Source organism: Ambystoma mexicanum, chromosome 6p, assembly GCF_040938575.1.
Source record: "Ambystoma mexicanum isolate Mex_15411 chromosome 6p, UKY_AmexF1_1, whole genome shotgun sequence".
Classification (NCBI taxonomy): domain Eukaryota; kingdom Metazoa; phylum Chordata; class Amphibia; order Caudata; family Ambystomatidae; genus Ambystoma; species Ambystoma mexicanum.
The window spans coordinates 1,490,423,841-1,490,442,466 of NC_090935.1; the positions used below are offsets into that span (position 1 = coordinate 1,490,423,841).

General features: G+C 44.7%; 1 protein-coding gene across 1 annotated transcript in view; it reads right to left on the minus strand.

Moving 5' to 3' along the window:
* Positions 1-18,626, minus strand: part of LOC138511076 (trichohyalin-like) — a 3,831,204-nt gene that overhangs the window by 2,229,412 nt on the left and 1,583,166 nt on the right. The window lies entirely within an intron of this gene.

Consider the following 18,626-nt stretch of genomic DNA (forward strand, 5'->3'; position numbering starts at 1 on the left):
GATACCCTGCTTGATTAGCTCTGAGTCTATTACGTTCACTCTCTCCTCTCCCTGTCTCCATTCTGTACCTCTTACTACTCTCCTCCCCCTACTCCAACCTTGCTTCTCTCCTCCCTTTTCTCTACAGTCCGTCTGATGTCACTCACTCATTTTAGGCCTCTCCTCCACCCTTTGATGCTTCGCCTCTTGCCTGTCTGCTACCAGACCCTCCACCACACTACTACTCGTAACTCTACACTACTACTCTCTTCTCCACACTGCTACTAATCATTCACCTTTCTTTCAATCAGTATCATATACGTCACAATAGCTTCTCACACTTAACTCACCTAACCACACTTACCACACTACCATGCACTCTCACACTGCAGTACCACTTCCACTGCTTGGTCTATACCTCACCTTCTTGAGAAATCTCCTACACACATTGCTGCTCCCTCCTGTTGGTCTCTTGGTTGTCCACCTCCACCATCTTTGGTAACCCACACTTCCTTCTTCTTGCTGTTTGCTTATATCCCACCCTCTCATGGTATTGGTCCTTCATACCTGGCCAATCTAGCTATGTCTTCCCCACATGTGGCATGTTAGAAAACTGAACAGTCATACTTAGTGAGCTAAGCCCAGCCCACTTTTTCTCCATGGGTCCGCAGCGGGAGAGCAATGGTGACTTGGGAGATGATAGGTGGTGCCCACCAAGATGGCCACAGTGGGCTGAACTCTGTAGCAACCAGAGCAAATTGGCCTGGCATCCAGACCTGTGACAGTGCACACCCTGTAAGAACTGCTTGGCCAGTGTGCCTTACCGGTGTGGTGCGGCAGATCTGGTCTGCGGCGTCTGAGGTACCCGTGAGGGAGAGATTGGGTGGTGATTCTGGTGCTGCGGGTAGTGGGCTGCAGCAGACAAGCGGATTGGAGCTGCAGTTGCCACCAGCATTCTGGCAGCCTGACACTTACAGTGGCAGCACAGTGGCAACATGACCTGGTGAGGAGGTGTAGGGTGACCCGAGGGGTTTATGGCAGTGCAGGCATTTCGCTGCGGAGAGCACAGCTGTAATGGGTGGCAGCTTGCTGCCATCAAAAGGAATCTAGAGATGTTTCGGTGGTGTCACCAACAGATTCCTGGGATGTATGTGCACAGTGAGCTTTGAAGATTTGAGTGGTGGTTGTCCTGCTCTGTATGCCCCCATTATGTTTTTTGTGTGACACCATCTAGATAGAGTGGGTCTGTGAGACATACTGCTCTGCAGGTGGAAGCTGGAAAACTGATTTCATGTGCTTGGAGGCCGCTGTCTTATAGTGTTAGGGGTTGATTTTTAGCAATGCCCTTGGTTGGTGGTGTGAATGGCAGAGGGGAACAAGAAACAGGCTAACCTTTTTTTCCCAACAATACTCCCTACTTAAGAGGAAATCTGTGGCCACTGTTACTGGTACCAGTATTAATCGCAATGACGGGAGGGCGGCATCAGGGGGCCATGTGATCCGGCTGGCGAGGCCGGGCCTTCACGCCAGAATGCAGATATGCTTACAATATTTGCCTAGAGAAAGACAGGATTTGTCTCAGTCATTGCTAAGTTGGATAATTTGGTGTTCAAGATGGATTTGCATGCAAAGCAGAATTGAGAAAGAGAGTTTCAGGATTAGTGAAAGTTGTGCAATTGAAGAATGAGGATTTGGAAGTACGTTCTTGACGTAATAACATGTGAGTAGTGGGGATCCCTGAGTCAATCACACAACGGAATATGGAATATGAAAGTCTTTATGGAGGGATTAATTAAGGAAGTTCTTGTAGACCTGCCATTTTCCTGAAAGCTTCTTATCGAGCGTGCGCACAGAGTATCTCCCAGGCCCGGTCAGAGCCCGAGCCCAGAGATCACGCATCTTCTAAACTATCGGGACAGAGACAATATACTCTGCAAGGCCAAAGAGATCGGCAACATATAGTGTCAGAGAACTAGCATTTCCTTTTATCCAACTTTACCCCTTCTGTTCAAAAGGCTTGAATCACCTTTACTGCAGTGAAACGCTGACTACTTGAGAAGGGGCTTCAATATGCAATACTGTACCTGTCCAAGTTAAAGGTGTTCCCTCTTTTGAAGCACATCATGGTGTTTGGAGTAAGTATTAGGGTAGCCTGCTGATGCGGCTGCCATATTTGCAGGTTTTGATGCTGAATATTAATAGTTTAGATTTTCAGGGTGGTTTCTTTTTGCTTTTCAGGAATGTAATGCTTAGGACCAGTTTGCTATCTGTCTGGCCATGGTCTGGATGTAGGTTGGTCTCCCATTGGGGGAATTTGGGTGGTGCACTTGGTGTTTCTGGGTGGTTACCCGCTCTTCCTTTTTGGGGTTGCTTATCTTGTGTGAATGGTGTGGTTTTCACTGCTGGTTGGCGGGGGGGGGGAGTCGGTTGGTGGGAGGCATTTGGATTTGGAGTTTTATGTTAAAAAAGGTCCACACAGTAATTAGTCCAGCAAGAAGCACACTAGTTTACTCTCTGGAAGGGATCTGTGGTGCTGTTTACATGTACAAGATGGATAGATGGTGGGTAGGAAGTTAACAGAGACATGCACTCTCCTTAGTTGGAATTTATGTGGTCTGAATAATCAGGCCAAAATGCGCATGGTTTTAGCATACGGGGAACACCAAGGTGCAAAAATCTTCTTTCTCTAGGAAACCCAATTAACGGGGAGGATGAATGAAGTATTTGTCAGGTCGTCAGGGGATGTTAGGTTCTCTACTTTGTGTTTCTTCATATTCACTGGCAGTATCAATAATTATTCACAAGTCCTTAAGGTTTCTGCAACACGAATGTGACCCTGAAGGAAGATATGTCATTGTATCGGGGACTCTGACTCATCAATTGCTCACATTTGTAAATGTGTATGGCCGAAATATTGAAGATGCAGGCTTCTATGACTCCCTTTGGGTTAAATGCCTGGCCTACTCACATACACAACTAATAATGGCTGGTTACTTCAATACACTATTGAATCTAGAAAGGGATCTATCTACAGAAGGTGCAAAGTCATTGTTGTCTGTGGCTAAAGCTATACATGGAGGGCTAGATGATCTTGGGATGGTGGACTTATGGGGGAAGCTATAAACAGACCAAAGAGAGTACTCATTTTATTCCTCTGCCCATTATATGAGGTCCCGTATAGATTACATTGTGTTGGGACCAATGTTTGTTTGCAATACATTGAGTTGCTGTATGCTAACAAGGATGCTGTCTGAGCACTACCCAATTTTTGGTTAGAGAATCTAATTTCTAGACCCCACTGGTGTTTTAAGGCCCAGGCTCTTCTGGATGTGTAGCACCAAAGCAAGATACTAGAGGTCATAACCTCCTTTTTTGCAAATAACGTGGGGACAGTTGCTTCTTTTGGGGTTCTATGCAAAATATTTAAAGCCTACAAGAGGGGGCATTGTATTCCTTGAAAAATGGAGTGCTCAAGGGAATACGTAGATGATTGGCGGGCCTTGAGGTCAATCTGAAAAACCTTCAGTACAATGGTGGGGGTGTGTCGTCTAAGGGAAACGTAGCTGCAATCAGGGGTGCCCTTGATCAATTCAGAGAAGAGGGGTATAGGGAGGTGAGATATCTTCCAGTTCCTTAATTGGGGCAGAGATATGGAGAAAAAAGGAGATTGGATAGGTTTCTGGCTGGGTTGCTGAAGGGAGAAAGAGGTCTAACTGACATTCTAGAGGTCTAACTGACATTCCAGTGATCAGGAGGAGATATGTAACAGTGGGATTGGAACCTGACTTGATTCTTGATGAATTTTGATTGTTTTAAAACAAACTGTATGAATCCAGAGGCAGGGGGATCAGGGCAACTTGCAGCTCTTTGTTGGAGTGTGTCTCTTTCTTATATGCTTATATCCCTCATTAATCTGGATACGAGAATATTCCCTAAAATATAGGCGGACAAATTGCTCCCTTTTCTCCCATCCATTGTGCACTTGTCAATTAGGCTTTATCCCTGCTCTACGGTGCTCAATTTAGAAAGACTGCTTGCGCTTTTGGCTCCGATATATCTTTCTGGCGCAAGGGATTGGAGCGCTTTTAGCTATGCAGAAAGCTTTTGATTCTGTTGGCTGGGATTATTTGTTCATGGTTTTGGGACAGGTGGGAGTTCCAGAATATTATTTGCAATGTGTTTAAATCCTGTATTCAGGTGTCACTGCAAGGATCAGTCTCTTGGGCAAACACTCAACATCTTTTGAGCTGGGGTGTGCGACGCGGTAGGGGTCCTCATTGGAAAGTAGCACTTAGTTCCAGATTCAAGCTCATACAAATTAAAATTCTTCATCAGTCTTATTTGTCTATGCTGATCCAGAAAAAATTTGATAGAAATGTTGATGGGTGTTTTCCCAGGTGTAGAATCGACAATGCTGGATTTCTCCACATCATATGGGTGTGCCCTTCTTTGATGACTTTTTGGAGACAGGTAAATGAAATGATGGTTTGTATGGTGTATCAAGATGTGCCCCAACATTTTCTTTGCTGCTTGTTTAGGTGGCTTCAGGGATAGTTTGGGGAGCGAAATTACTTTCTGCAGGTATTCACTTGGCAAAGCGATGTATCTTGATGAACTGGTCTAGTCCTGTGGCTCCAACCCTGGCCCAGTGGCTGCGAGATTTGGCTTGGTGCTGTAATATGGAGACAGAGTATTGTATGCTGTTATCACACAGTTGTGGCCAGGAAACATTTGGGGTCTGGTTAAAACCTTTCTACAAACCAGGGAATCCCAGAGTAACAATGAAGGGGATGAATGATGACTGAGAGGGCTGTACTGGATCTCCTGGGAGAAATTATAGTTTGTATGTGGTTATTTATGGCCGCTCCCTGGCTTTCAGTATATTTTGTGCTTAGAGGGGGGGGGGGTTTATTGTGACAGCTCTCCGCAGGATTTAAGTGTGCTACATGCATCTATAATGTTTGATTCTTTGAAGCAAATGTACCTGGTGAGAATCACAGTATTTGTTTTGTATGATGGTCGACTAAGTGTTATTACTGTGTCCCGGATTCACCTTTTTTCTGTTTGCCTTGATTTGTTTGCTCTTTACTTGCTGTTTGAACTGTAAACCTTTTGTAAATAAAGTGTTAAAAAAAACAATGGTGGCTTCTGAAGACAATTCATTGTGTTTGTGTTCTGGAGACCCATTCCCTCCTCTTTCTGTCCCCGGTGACCTAGGGATTGTTCACGTCTACTGCATGCTCGCTGGTATCTGCCAGTGGCACTGTGCAGTCCTTCTGCTGGCCTTGTCTAAACAAAGTTAACAAACTAATTTAATTACAGCCAGATCGATAAGAACCTTGATTTAAGGTAGATAAATGTTAAAGCAATAAATACAGCTGTTCCAAAATATGTGTTACATTTTTAGAGCCCTTCTGATGTATTATTCTGAGAGGCCCTCATTTTTAGAGGTTTAGTTGATAACATGTATATAGCCCTTAAAATTGGCACAACATAGAAATATAGAAAAGCCAGTCTACATTGGATAACGATTTTTGTTTTTCCATTTGGCCTCAAAGTTCCTTTTTTTATACTCTGATGCATGGACAAAAGAGGGTAAAGTGCAAGAACGTCTCAATCATGTTTTTGAATAAAACAGGCATGGACAGCTGTTGTCTCATCTCTACACTGTCAAAGTTGACTTGTTTTGGGGAATGCATCCAACCTCGACTGTGCAGGAAGATCCCTATGTGGTGAAAGTGTGACCCTGACCTAGTATCTGTCCACCTGAATTGTAGAGGTCATTTATGCTTTATGACAAAGTCAATAGCATGACCTTGCCAAGATGGGAGATGAACCCTTCTGCGCATGTGGTGGGTAGCCTACCAGGGTGGAAGCCGGAGCCCTTCCTATTCAGAAAGGGATTGTGGCTGTTTGTACTGTCCCAGCTCCTGTCTCACACTTATGTATATATATGAACTTAGGCAGTACCACTTTTAATCACCCCATACCTCTGTAAGTAGACATTCTCTTTCTTCTCATTTCAGGCAACCACACCTGCCAGCATTCTCAGGAAATCTCCCACAACAAGACATCTCCCATTAAAATAATAATAATACATTTATTGTGAATTAGTTCAAATGTGAACTTTACACAAACAATCAGTACTAAATACAAAATACATCAGATAACTTAATACAAGCATAAATACAAACAACACATTACACTTTAAATAAGCATAACATTTTGAGCATATGAATCCAGATGCAATACAATACATGACTACATGAATGAGTGGTGTAAATCTCGCTTCTTATACATCATATGCAACCCGTGTATGCAAAATACCTGTGGCATGGTAATAACAATAGACACTAAGCACTAAGCACTAAGCACCAACACCAAGCATCATGCATCAAGTCTAAAGGCCAGAAGGACATACATCGAACGACAGGCATGTCCACTGTAGCCAGCTGGTTTGGTAATAAACTTTTGACTCTGACCAGACCCTTTATAATGCCAGCTGGGTCCCGATAGAGTACGAATTTAGACAGTAATCTCAGAAGGACTCTCCCTTAATGGTATCGTAGTTCCTTAACAACTTTCCCAACAGGCACATGTACAATGGGCCTAATCGAGGGTACTAAAATGTACCTGATGGTTTCAAGATGTTCTCCCTTCATGCAAATACGACAATACCTGTCCTTTAATGGAATATCCAGCCGAGGCCCAACAACCGCTAGCACCTGGAGTTGGTTTGTCCAGAGCCTTAGCATGAATTGCTGTACCTCCGGGTCTGGGCATAATAACAGGTATTGTTGGGACATTCTGTATCTATGGATTACATGCGTTACAGCTTCATACCCCTTCAGGGTTGACAGGTGGATATAATTCTGGGTCCAATCCCTTCTATTCATTTTATGTATAAATGATTTTTTTATATGTAGAAATGTCATTGGACGCTTCTCATCTCAAGACCAGTTTATTTCGGTAAAAAGAGAATCATTTAACTGTTTATAGCTGTTACCCTGGGGCGACTTTTCATTATCGAAATTAGTACTGGCCAAGCTAAGCAATTTACATGAAGAAGTGGAAATAGCTTTCAAATAGAACACACCTCGAGCTCGCAAGGCCATACCTTTCAATGAGGTTAAGCCTAGCTCCAGGCTCAAATAATGGACAGAACAGGCTGGACCCATAACCAGTACTGCGCGCCAATACTGGCCTTCTAATACATTGAGCAAATTCAAATCCTGTATGGCTAATGCCTCCAAGCCGTACAGGATTGCCAGAACGAAACACTGCTGACAAAGTTTAATAATACCCGCAATACTATACCCTGCTGTACCTTTAGCGAATTCACAGGCCTGCAATGTAAGAAGTTTTGCCCGCCTCTTCTTTTGGAGTATGATCAAATCGTAATTAGGTCGGATATCAAATTCTAACCCCAGTAATGGGTAAGAATGTTCAATGCTTATTCTGCCCAGGCTTGTCTCAAACCCTGAGCGACGGGGGCCACTTTTGGTTATAGCCAGAATCTTTGTTTTCTTCAAGTTGATAGTAAGCACCAATTGTGCCGAATACAGGGATAACTCCTCTAGCATGCTCTTTGCTCCCGACAACGTACGATCAAACAATATTAAATTGTCAGCATAGAGCATGCCTACAATGGGGGTATCCTCCAACCTTGGTGGGCAATTTACCTTAGCAGCCATCTATGGTAACAAATCAGCTATATATAAATTATAGCACATAGGTGCCCCCACACAGCCCTGTTTAACTCCCATATTAATAGAAATGGGATCAAGAGCCTCTCCCTCATTATGAAGTCTGACCGTGGCACTGTTGTTACTATGTAGGCTTGACAATACGTGTATTATCCAGCCCGGGCATTTTAGCTCGCTTAGCTTGTCCCACAGCGTCTCCCTTTTGACTTGATCGAAGGCACTGCAAAAGTCCACAAAAATTATATATACAGTAGCGTTATTACTCAAGGTGTTATTGATCAATAGGTCCAAGACCCTGATGTTGTGGGCTGTCCCAGAACCAGGTCTAAACCCTGTCTGTGCGAAATTCAAGATTTTATTTGTAACGACCCAGGTTTCAAGTTCCCTGAGGACAAGTGTCATAAATATTTTGCTGGTTACCTCAAGCATGGAGAGGAGTCAGTGATTGCCAGCATTGAAACAATCTCCCTTTTTGTGTACTGGTATAATTACCTTCTCCATGAGGACGGAATCACAGCAGACCTACAGATACGCAAGAAGAGTGTCAAAAGTATATGTGCCCACTTGTCTGGATCACTTTTCAATACTGAGTTTGCTAGCCCTTTTGGGCCGGGGGCGTTAGAGAGTTTGAGTGCTATAATGACCTGTTTTATCACATTGTGACTTAAAGGTAAAGACCATATATTTGTGCTTAGTGTAATAGCTGGCATGGGTATATTTGCGTCAAAAAACTTGTTTTTAATGTGTTCTATCCACTGCTCCTGACCGATGGGATTCAGTAATCTCGGTCCCTGGTCCCCTCCTGCCTCTCCTAATGTTTGCCAGATTCTTCGAGTATTTCTACTCATAAGAGTCTGTATGAAGTTTTCCCATTTCTCGCGTTGTTGGAACTTACGGTAGAGCCATGAATGGTACTGCCACTTGATATATTTAATCTTGGTCAGACTCTCCTGCTGGTTCCTGTTGTTACTAGAAGCCAGCCTACAGGCACAGATTTCTTGCCGCATTAATCGTTTACGGTCCGGGATCCTGATGTCAAACTTGCCCCTTTCCACAGCTTTCCAATTTTCTAATTTTGAGAGCCTGTGGACACTTAAAGAGAAACTAAGTGAGAGATTGTATCCACGACTCTATCTCCTCAGGGAATTTCCCCCTTAATTCACTCTTCACACAGCATCCCTCAGGAAAGATCAGGGACCTCATTCTTTCAATATTGAACTGAGTCCACCTTATCTGATTCCCTTGATTATTTATGGACACATTACTACATACGTTCCCAGGTCCCTTTCCCCCACCCCCACTCAGGGTCAGGATAACTGGAGCATGATCACTGTAGGTATTAGGTGCAATGTGAATACCAATGACTTTATCCAGAACACATTCAGAAACCACCATATAATCCAGGACCGCCCTCTTAGCTCCCATTACCCATGTTGAATGGCCAGGGTTGTCACCAGTTGTACGTCCGTTCAGGATAATACACCTCCATTCAGTCAGGTAATCTACCTTTGATATTAGAGGTTGCTTGTGGCATACAACAATAATCAGTTACAGTCTCATATTTGCCACAACCTTCTAGGTCTACACATCTCGCATTCAAATCCCCACACACTATAATAGGGTTACTTTCATTATCTGTATCCCATTTCGTTAAAATGATGTCCAATTGCTCAAAAATAGACTCAGTCTTTGAGGTACCTGGAGGATCATATATGTCTATGATTAACAAGTCTTGTTGCTTTCCTCCTTTCGCCGTTATGGTCGCTGCCACGGCTAACACGCTACCACCAGGTTTAGGGTCATTTACCAATCTCGGCTATAAGTTTACTTTATACTTATTAAAAGACCACCCTTGGGGCGTCCAAACTCCCCCTTGGTGGCCTCTGCTTGGAAAGGCACATACCCGTCGAATTCCACTTTAAATGTAATCCAGGTCTCTTGTAACACACAAACCTCGTGGGAAAACAGGATTTCCTGAGCACTGCCTCCATTAAGCCAATGGCTGAACCCCCTAGTATTCCAACTCATGACTGACCAATTTCAATCTGAACATATGTTTGTGGCAATCATATTCTTTAACCATTCCCAGCCTTGTTTATCGTTGCATTTTGTTACTGGTTTCCATTCACCTTTAGGGCCCACTGGGTTGAGTTTGGACAGTTACATTTAGCACATCCTTCCGCAGTAATTCCTTCCTTGGTGGAATATTTAGATCACACCCCAGATGACCCAAGGATGCTAAGTGTGATCTAATAAGTGCTATAGTCTCCGGTAGACTGCAATGAACTTTGGTGGTCTTAGTAGTCGATGTACGTAGAGGTTGCACAAAGTCAAAGTCTCCAGAATGGAGTATCCTAAGGGAAGTTACCTTGCTAAACAGTAACAAAAGTGAAGCACGATTCAGCTGCTGCTCATTTGAGACTGCCTTAGGAGTAATAGTCAAAGTTCTTTGTGGTAACACCACGGTAGTAGGGAGGGGAGAGTGTGCATGGGGTGAATCAGCAGGGGGGGCATCAGCTTTACTAGGGTCAGTGTTAATAACAGCCAGTGGAGACTGGGTCGCACGTGGAGAAACATTTGATCCAGTTACATAATTACAAACTATATGATCCTGTTTTGTGGCTGTATCCTCCTCCTGAGTGGACACTACACAGGCCGGTCCTTCCTCTATCAGCCAGCTGGTTAGTGTACCCACAGTCTGTGTCGACCACCTTTTGCGTCTTGCTGCTCTTTTTCGTAGTTTTTTTTTACATATTAGCACTACAAGGACGCAGTGTTGAGTTTAATGCAGGGCGATTTACTTCCTGTTTATCACTCAAGGTCGGCTGATCAATGGTATTCTTCTTATAAATCATTGGGGTTTTCTGCTTAGGCTGCTTCCCCTGAGATTTAACTGCAGGCTCTATGTCGGATGAGCCCTTTATTAAGTCAGCAAGGGATGGTGTTGGTGCCAAGTCCAAACAACCTACCCTTGCTTCCACAAAGGCACAATCTTGAGACAGCCCTTTTACGGCACATGGTTTTTGGGGGGCAGTCTCCCATAAGTCAATGATTGCCCTTTCTTTAGGTTGGCTTAGAGTTATTAGATGTTCACGTATATTTGCTATTGCAGCCCCTTGAAGCTTCAGGTGTTCATGTATTGTACCACACAATTTTAACCGCAAAATTTAAAATACCATCATTATGGTTTACAGAAGTCTCATGTGTACTATACACCTCCTCTGTAAGTGTACTTGAAGGTAGTGCGGTACCATAAAACATATTTGGACTGGCAGATAATCTGGCTGCCCCCCTCCAACAGGCTGAGGAGTGTCCTCTATTTCAATGGCAGGTGGAGTGTCCCCCACCACCCCTGTGGGGGGCACAGTTCCCAGAATTATCTCATTCCCTAATGGAGAAAGGACTTGGGGCTCCTTTGATAGAAATGATGATTGCAACTGTGTCAAAACTTTTTCTGGGGCCTCTCCTTTCCTCCCACCTACAGAGGGGGACGTCTGGCATAGCATAGCTGTAGTAATGAGTCATTGTCCAAATCCAACAGTAAATAACTACTGTCGGCCTTAACTAGCGGGGATATTATGTCTAATGAGGGCAAGGATGACACCTGAGCTGGAATGTTAGCAGGAAAAAAGGCATCCAATGGTCCTTTTTTTGGGCTCAATTTCTCTTGAGCTTTCAACCCTTTGTCCCCCTCCTTGCCATTTTTCTGTTCTTCAGTGCTGACTTCATTGGACTGTTTGGTAGAGCGCAGTCCATAGGGTTTCTTTCCCCGATTGCCCACTGCTTTACCGCGGCTTGCAGCTTTTCCCGACATTACAGAAGGGGAAAAAGGGGCAGCAATAAAAAATGAGTGTAGGTATGATAAGTATGAGGCATTTTATAGCCCCCACACTCTCCCACACTCCCCCCACACCACTCTCTGCCTTGTTTTCCCCTGCAAACAAGGTTTCCAACCAAGTCTAGAATCGAGCTCAGCACTGCATTGAGAGCGTCTACAGACCCAAACCAGCCCTTCCTTCAAGGCTTCCCGTAGGGCAAGGTTTAACGGTACAAATACAGCCCAGGTAAACCAAAATCTGTGACACACCACTGGGCCAGGCCAAATTCGAGCTTCAGTACCACTCACGGGCAATATGCTGGCCTCACACTTACCCTGGCCCTCGTGGGACTTTACAGGATGAAGTCACACAGGAGGGGTGGGTATCTTCTGGGTCTCACTCACACTACTATCCCAACGTTGTCCAGGGAGCACACAAACTCCAAGGTAGTGGAGCAGCAAACGCTTGTCGCTCCAATGCTCTTCCCGCTCAGATTAGAGTAAAGGACCCGCAATTGCGTACCAACGTACAACCGAGTCCTGCCAAGCAAACAAATCCGTCAAGCCGCACTGCCACGAGCACGATAGATTGCTAGCAGCCGCTTCCGACAGAAGATACCACATTGGAATCCTCAGGTTTTGCATCCCCAAAATAGCCCCACCTGCACCAAGGAGAAACAGAACCGCTATGCAACACAGAGGCAACCATATGCGCCAGCAAGAAACACTATGCACCATCAGCCGACACTAATACATGCAGTGATAGAGTGTCTGTGGCATGTCTCCCTGACATGAACTGTAACATTATTCAGTGCGGGCCACCTTTAACTTGGCTTATGGGACCCACAAGGCTTAACCCCTTTTTATGTGTTCTCCTATCTGTGACACCTTCCATGCTGGGAAGAGCAGTAAAGGGTGACCTGGGGAACCTGTGAGGGAGGACCAAAAGGAGAAGAAGGGGCAGAATATAGCTGGGGACATGGAACAGGAAGCTGTGAATTGTTTGTGTGAGGTCAGATGAGGAAGCAGTGGTTGACTAAAAGACCAAAGGAGGAAGGATGGTGGACAAGAGTGTGGAGGCAGTTTTCAGAAAAGGTGAAGTATTGTTTGGTGAGCGAAAGTGGTACTGTGTTATTAATGTACATATAAGGTGTCTTGAGTGAGAGCAGTACTGAAAGAGTAGGGGAGTGAGTGGAATGTGACTGAAGGAGTGAAGGATAACTGAGAAGCAATTGAGGTGCAGTGGTAGTAGTGTGGAGAGGGGAGAGTAGTAGTCTGATGAAGGAAGAGTAACAGTGTTGTGGAGAATAGAGAGTAGCAGGAGAGATAGTAATAAGGAGTAAGATTGAAAGGTGAAGGCGGATTGGAGAGACAGCGATAGAGAAAGAGAGAAAGATAGAAAGAGAGAGACACACACATTGGAGGGACAGAGGAGGAAGTACATGGTGAGGGATGGTGGGTGTAGTTGGGGAAAGTAGATGAGTAGATGAGTAGATGGAAGGGAGAGTGGCAGAGTAATAGAGGAAGAGGAGCATCAGGGTGCAAAAAGAAAATGACACAGTGGGGCTTGAATGTCTGCAAGGCACTACCGAGACCCCAGAAGTAAGCCGGGATTGATTTTCTTATCCTATGCCCCTCTTAAAGGTAAGAAAGGGCATTGTACTTCAAACCTATTTAATTAAGACATAAAATCAGACAACTTTTGGAGGGACTACCTCTATGCAAATCAACATATTAACTGTATTTGCCATCACCAAATTTACACATCACACTTGGCTGCAAAGAAAGAAACTGGGGTTGTCGCTCCCTTTTACAGGGACAGTGGGAGTTCCTTAACTTGGGCATTGTGCAATCATGTATTCATAAGGGATTATAACTTTTCAAAGTAAAAAAACAAAACAGACGTGGCTAGTCGTCTAAGATCCCAGAGCAACAATGCAATTTAGTAATGCTATTTCACCTTGGTGGAGAATGCTGTGGGCTTACACAGAACGCACAAAGTCACTTTATTGTAATTCTTAACCTTATTCCATTTGGCTTGGTACCCATTGTACTAATTGCTTATGCTGAGTAATCATGATCCTCTTTGACATGAACTTGTTTTGATTGTTTGGAATTATTTATTGGATTGTACCTTTTTCTTCTTTTTCTGCAATGTAAATGGTTGATGATTTATTCTGAAATAAACATAAGCAAAGCAAAGCGAAATGTCATGGTGGGAATCAAATAGTCTAAGCAGAGAATTTCAAGGATGTCAATACAATTTCAGTTTTGCTCTGGTTGAGACCCAACCAATTCTCATGCACCCAGGTTTTGACATGACCTATGAATTCTTTCAGATAACATCTGTAAAATTATTGAAATTATTATATTTGTTGAGTGACAATGGAGCAACTCATCATGGCTGAAAATATTTGTATTTCTTTCACTGACAACCATTTTATGAACATGATTAGTGGCTGCTCATTACTGGGAAATGTCCCTGCATCAGGCTCAAAACAAACAAGACAACATTGACAGAATCACTAAATTTAAGAAGAAAATAATTTGCACAGAAAAATAATGCTTGAATACTTCAAAGCTACAATTATTCCTACAGATCTTCAAATCAAAAATATCCTTAGGGTATTTTTTGACGATCCCTAATTTGTCAGTCAGTTCAGTGGTCTGAGGGATAGATGTTCAAGGGACTGGCTAATTTTGATTGTTGAGACTGCACAAAGTCACACAGCAAAATATATGGCTAAGTTAGACGATATGACCAAACAATATATAGCAAGCCCCACCATCTTAGATGAACAGCAATTAATAGAGGAAATTAATTCGACCATTCAGAAATTCAGGATTGATACTCTAAATAAGAAGTTGGAAAAATGTAAAAAAAAGACCTTAGCAATTCCAATAAAGAAAAAGTTTACCCTTAGCCAAAGCCAGGTTTGTTTGAGAAAACACAAAACTATACTTACCGACCGAATCAAAATGGGTCTAACAAACTGAAATGGAGGTATTTCACATTTTCAGAAACATCTGAAAGCAGTAGTGGGAAATCAACTAGAGGGGAAATAAGCAATAGAGCAGGTCCTTCGAACCAAGGGGAAAGATTTGAGTTTGATGGTAACAACCAATAGTTTTTACTTAGGAGAGGAGGCAAAAGAGGCAGAAGAAGAAGGTGATATCAGTCCTTAACCCCAACACAAATGCAAACCAGACGGGAGGGAACAGACACGAGTAAGAGACATGGTAGTAAAAAAAATCTGTATTCAATCTGTCTTCTAGGAACGTAAGTACCCATGAAGAAAACCTCTTGAAAAAAGGTTGTTCACCTGTGCCAGTTTTTGTCGGAAGCGGCCTCAGAGACGAGGAAGAGGTGCGGCTTGACACGTCAGTGGGAGATCAGAGTGAGGTCCTTTACTCTAGCACGCGAGGCTAGGCTGTGGCAAACGGTCGGGAGCGGCTCGCGAGCATTGTTGGCTTTCCCGGTGCTTCCTCACGTCCTCGCTGTATCGGGGAGGTGGGCCCCAAGGAAGCCGCATTCACAGGCGTACGGTGCGGCAGCCCCCGTGCGACGGTGTCCCTGGAGAAACGATCGCACTCCTAAGCATAGGCGGAGGAGTGGAAGGGCTGCGGTGCACCGGCTGGGCTGCGCCGGGCTGCACCAAGCGTGGCATAACGCCGGATTAAACCGGCGGTCTAAGTAAGTAGAGGGGGGCCCAGGGCACGGGGTCTGGGCACTGCCCCGGCTCTCTTCCCATAGCAGGCTTGATTTCTTTGCTCTGCCCAGGTTGCCCCTTGTTTTTCTTTTTTCTTTTTCTTTTCTCTGGGGCGCTTTATTAAGCAGGGCTTGAAGCCCAAGAAGCATTTGGAGTTCACCTTAGAGAAGGGCTGGCCCAGGACAAGTCTGTGGTGGCCTTGGAGGTCCCTTTAACAGTGTAACTGCCCTGTGTTCCAAGGGAGAAGGTAATTAAGAAGCTCTTCCCGGGACGTGGGGAAAGTTGCCCGGCACTGGGTCCTTGTAGCACATTGGATACCCTGTAGAAGAAATAACACTGTACTCTGAGGAGGAAGAGACTTGAGAGATCACCCCGGGGACTGCGGGCTAAGGCCTTTGAACCGGACCTCATAGCCTCCGTTTCCCCCTCTGTGTGGTCTGGAAGACACAGAGTAAGCGTTAGGCAGCCCTCCCGGATCCCCTAATCTTTTTCCAAGAACTATTCCACGCGGAGATGCAGAGGGGGAAGAGAGCTCCTCATTCAATTTATAATCTGAGGAATAACAAGCCGCAAGCTATGAAGGAGATAAAGGAGTCCTATAGAAAAGGGGGCAAACGTAAGAAGAATGCTAAACATGATCTACCTGTAGCACAAGGAGCCATTACGGAGTTCTTCCCGGTGAACCCTCCCCCTGAGATCAATTCCACCATAATTGACGAAAGGGCGATACCGGTGAACAGAGATGGCCTGTCTATCAATTCTTCTAACTTTGATGATATTGATAGCAATTCCCTCTTGGACCTGTGTCTGACAATACAGAGAGGATTGCAGCCTTACACCCCACAGACTATGGCAAGTGGATTACCGTTTCAGAAAGAAAACGACACGATTGCTGATGCAGGGGAGCATAACGCTGCGGGATATTCTGAACGTCTATCTACATCTCCGAACCTTGCTATGGCTTCGATGGAGGATGAGCCGGATCACGAGATAATGGGGGGCATGGGATCCCATCCCAGTACTACTCAATTAGCTGAGCTCCAAACGTCGGTAGGTGCCCTCCAATTTGCTCTGAAAATATTGCTACAGATGACGGGTCGTATCCTGGCAAACTCCAATTCCATTTCATTAGCATTGGAATGGAAGGATATACCGCATGAGGATGCGGAAGATAATTTATCAGTCGCTCTGCAAATAGCCGAAGAGATGGAAGGTCAAGTATCCGAGAGGGAGGAGAGTGTGGCCCAAGAGGCACCGGACAGTATCATCGCGATTGAAGAAGTCCCTACAGAGGCAGCAAACCAAGATCTGGAGCAGAGTCCTCGGGGCCCCCTCTCACGGAAACAGCGTAGACTGGCAAAGAAGGCTTCTAAACATAAGCCTGTTAAAATTGCCCCGCAACTCCCTACTATAGGAACCGACACGTCAAATGAAACACGTTCTAAAAAAGTTCGGAAAAGAATGATGAGAGCGGCATCACGGTTGGCGATGAAAAAAGGCCCACTTTCAGACTGGCTGATGCCCGAAGAGAAGCCACATGAAGGGGACATAGACATAACAATTGGGGAGGGCTCAGAACCAGAGCTTGAATCAAGCATGTTCATTCAGCCAGAGTCTACACCTGAGGGACGGTTATCGGTGGAACTACTTGAGCATACACCGCCAGAGGAAAAGAAGGATGCGCAGGAAATCCATATAAACCGTATATGTTTCATCAAGAATTTATATCCTAGGAATAACAACTCCTGGCTGGCACGTTCGGAGCTACTGACTAGGCTATATCATATCCCTCAACTCCGAGTGTTAAAATCTGAGGATTTTCTGTTTATTGAACCCCTGTCGGGCCCTAATCCCAATGTCTCTGCTCTACATTGTGTGTTTCTGAACACGGCACAACTGCTTAGGAACCACAAAGAAGAGCTGAGAGCGGTAGATATTGCCACCATTGATGTGGACCCGCAGGAGAAAGATCTTTCTGTAAACCCTGAAGTACTAGTCTTACCATCTAATTCGGCAAATGACCCCAAGATGGTGACAGGGGAGAACCCTCTATTGGCTGAAGTACAACAGGCACTTAAGCCCTTATTGGAGTCTCTTCCCCAGTTGCTACAGAAGCACTGAAGCCTATCATTATTTTCCTGGAACTGCAGAGGCTTCTCCCATCTATTGAGGACGGAGGGCTCTGCAGGTCTTTTATTCCATCATAGCTGTATTTGTCTGCAAGAGACTTGGGCAGTGGACTCTCTCTTTCTGGATGGCTATGTTACATACCAATCACCTGCACAACGGGGAAGCAAGGGACGCCCCTTTGGCGGCCTACTTACGGGGGTAGTTAACACCATGATGTCTCGTAAAATTCAATGCAGAGCTGAGGATCAATTACTGGCCGTGGAAGTTGCATACCCCCATGGGGAGGGAAGAGTCAAGTTTCTTCTTATCAACCTTTATAACCCCCCTGGAGCAGTAGCAAGAGACTCTCTACAAGAGGCTTTACAGGATTTATTGACCTCTTGGTCATTGGGAACTAGAAATACCGCAGTCATGGTAGTGGGTGACTTCAATTGTCACATGTCCGATGAAACTCCTATAGCTTCTAATCCCGGCCTCAGTTCCAGATGTCTGATGACGCATGGAAAGAGGGAGAAGGAAGGCCTGGGGTGGATGCAACTGTTTGAATCTTGGGACCTGGCAATGATCAATGGCCGACATCGGGTGACAGGCCAGGGAAACATACTTGGTCAAACTGATCATCCTGGAGTACATTAGACTATATACTGATGTCCCCCGAGATGCAGTCAAGAGTGGCTGATATGTGGGTAGAGCCCAACAGTTGGAGCGACCATGCGGCACTGCTATGTACATTTCAGACCCCGATTCCCGATACCCCTAAGCTAAACATCGGTAGTATTTTAACCAACTGTTCAGGAACTAGAATAGTTTGGACGGAGAAGAATGTAAGAGCGGCCTCTGATGCACTTAATCTGGATGTGGCTGATGGCTTGAGAGATTTCCAGTGTATGTCTGTAAATGAAATTGAAGGGTGGATATCAGGGTTCTCAGGCCATTACGCCGCTATCAAAAAGGGGTATATTATGAAAGAGGGAAGTGCCCCGCTCCAGTATAATGGGGAAATTAGAGATGCCAAGAGAGGGTTTAGAAGGACGATACGTAGCTTAAAAGGTCAGAACCTCTCTGGAGTCTCATATCGTGAGAAATTAAGAACGGCCAAAAATCGATATAGAGCAAAGATAAAGGGCATTAAGAGAATAGAGAGGAATAATTGTTACCAGCGACTTGTTAAAACTATCTGTTCGAGAAATTCCCGAAGTATATGGGCACTCTTAAATGAGAATAGAGCGAAGGTCATAGGATCTGTCACTAATCCAATCAACGAGAAAATATGGGAACAATTCC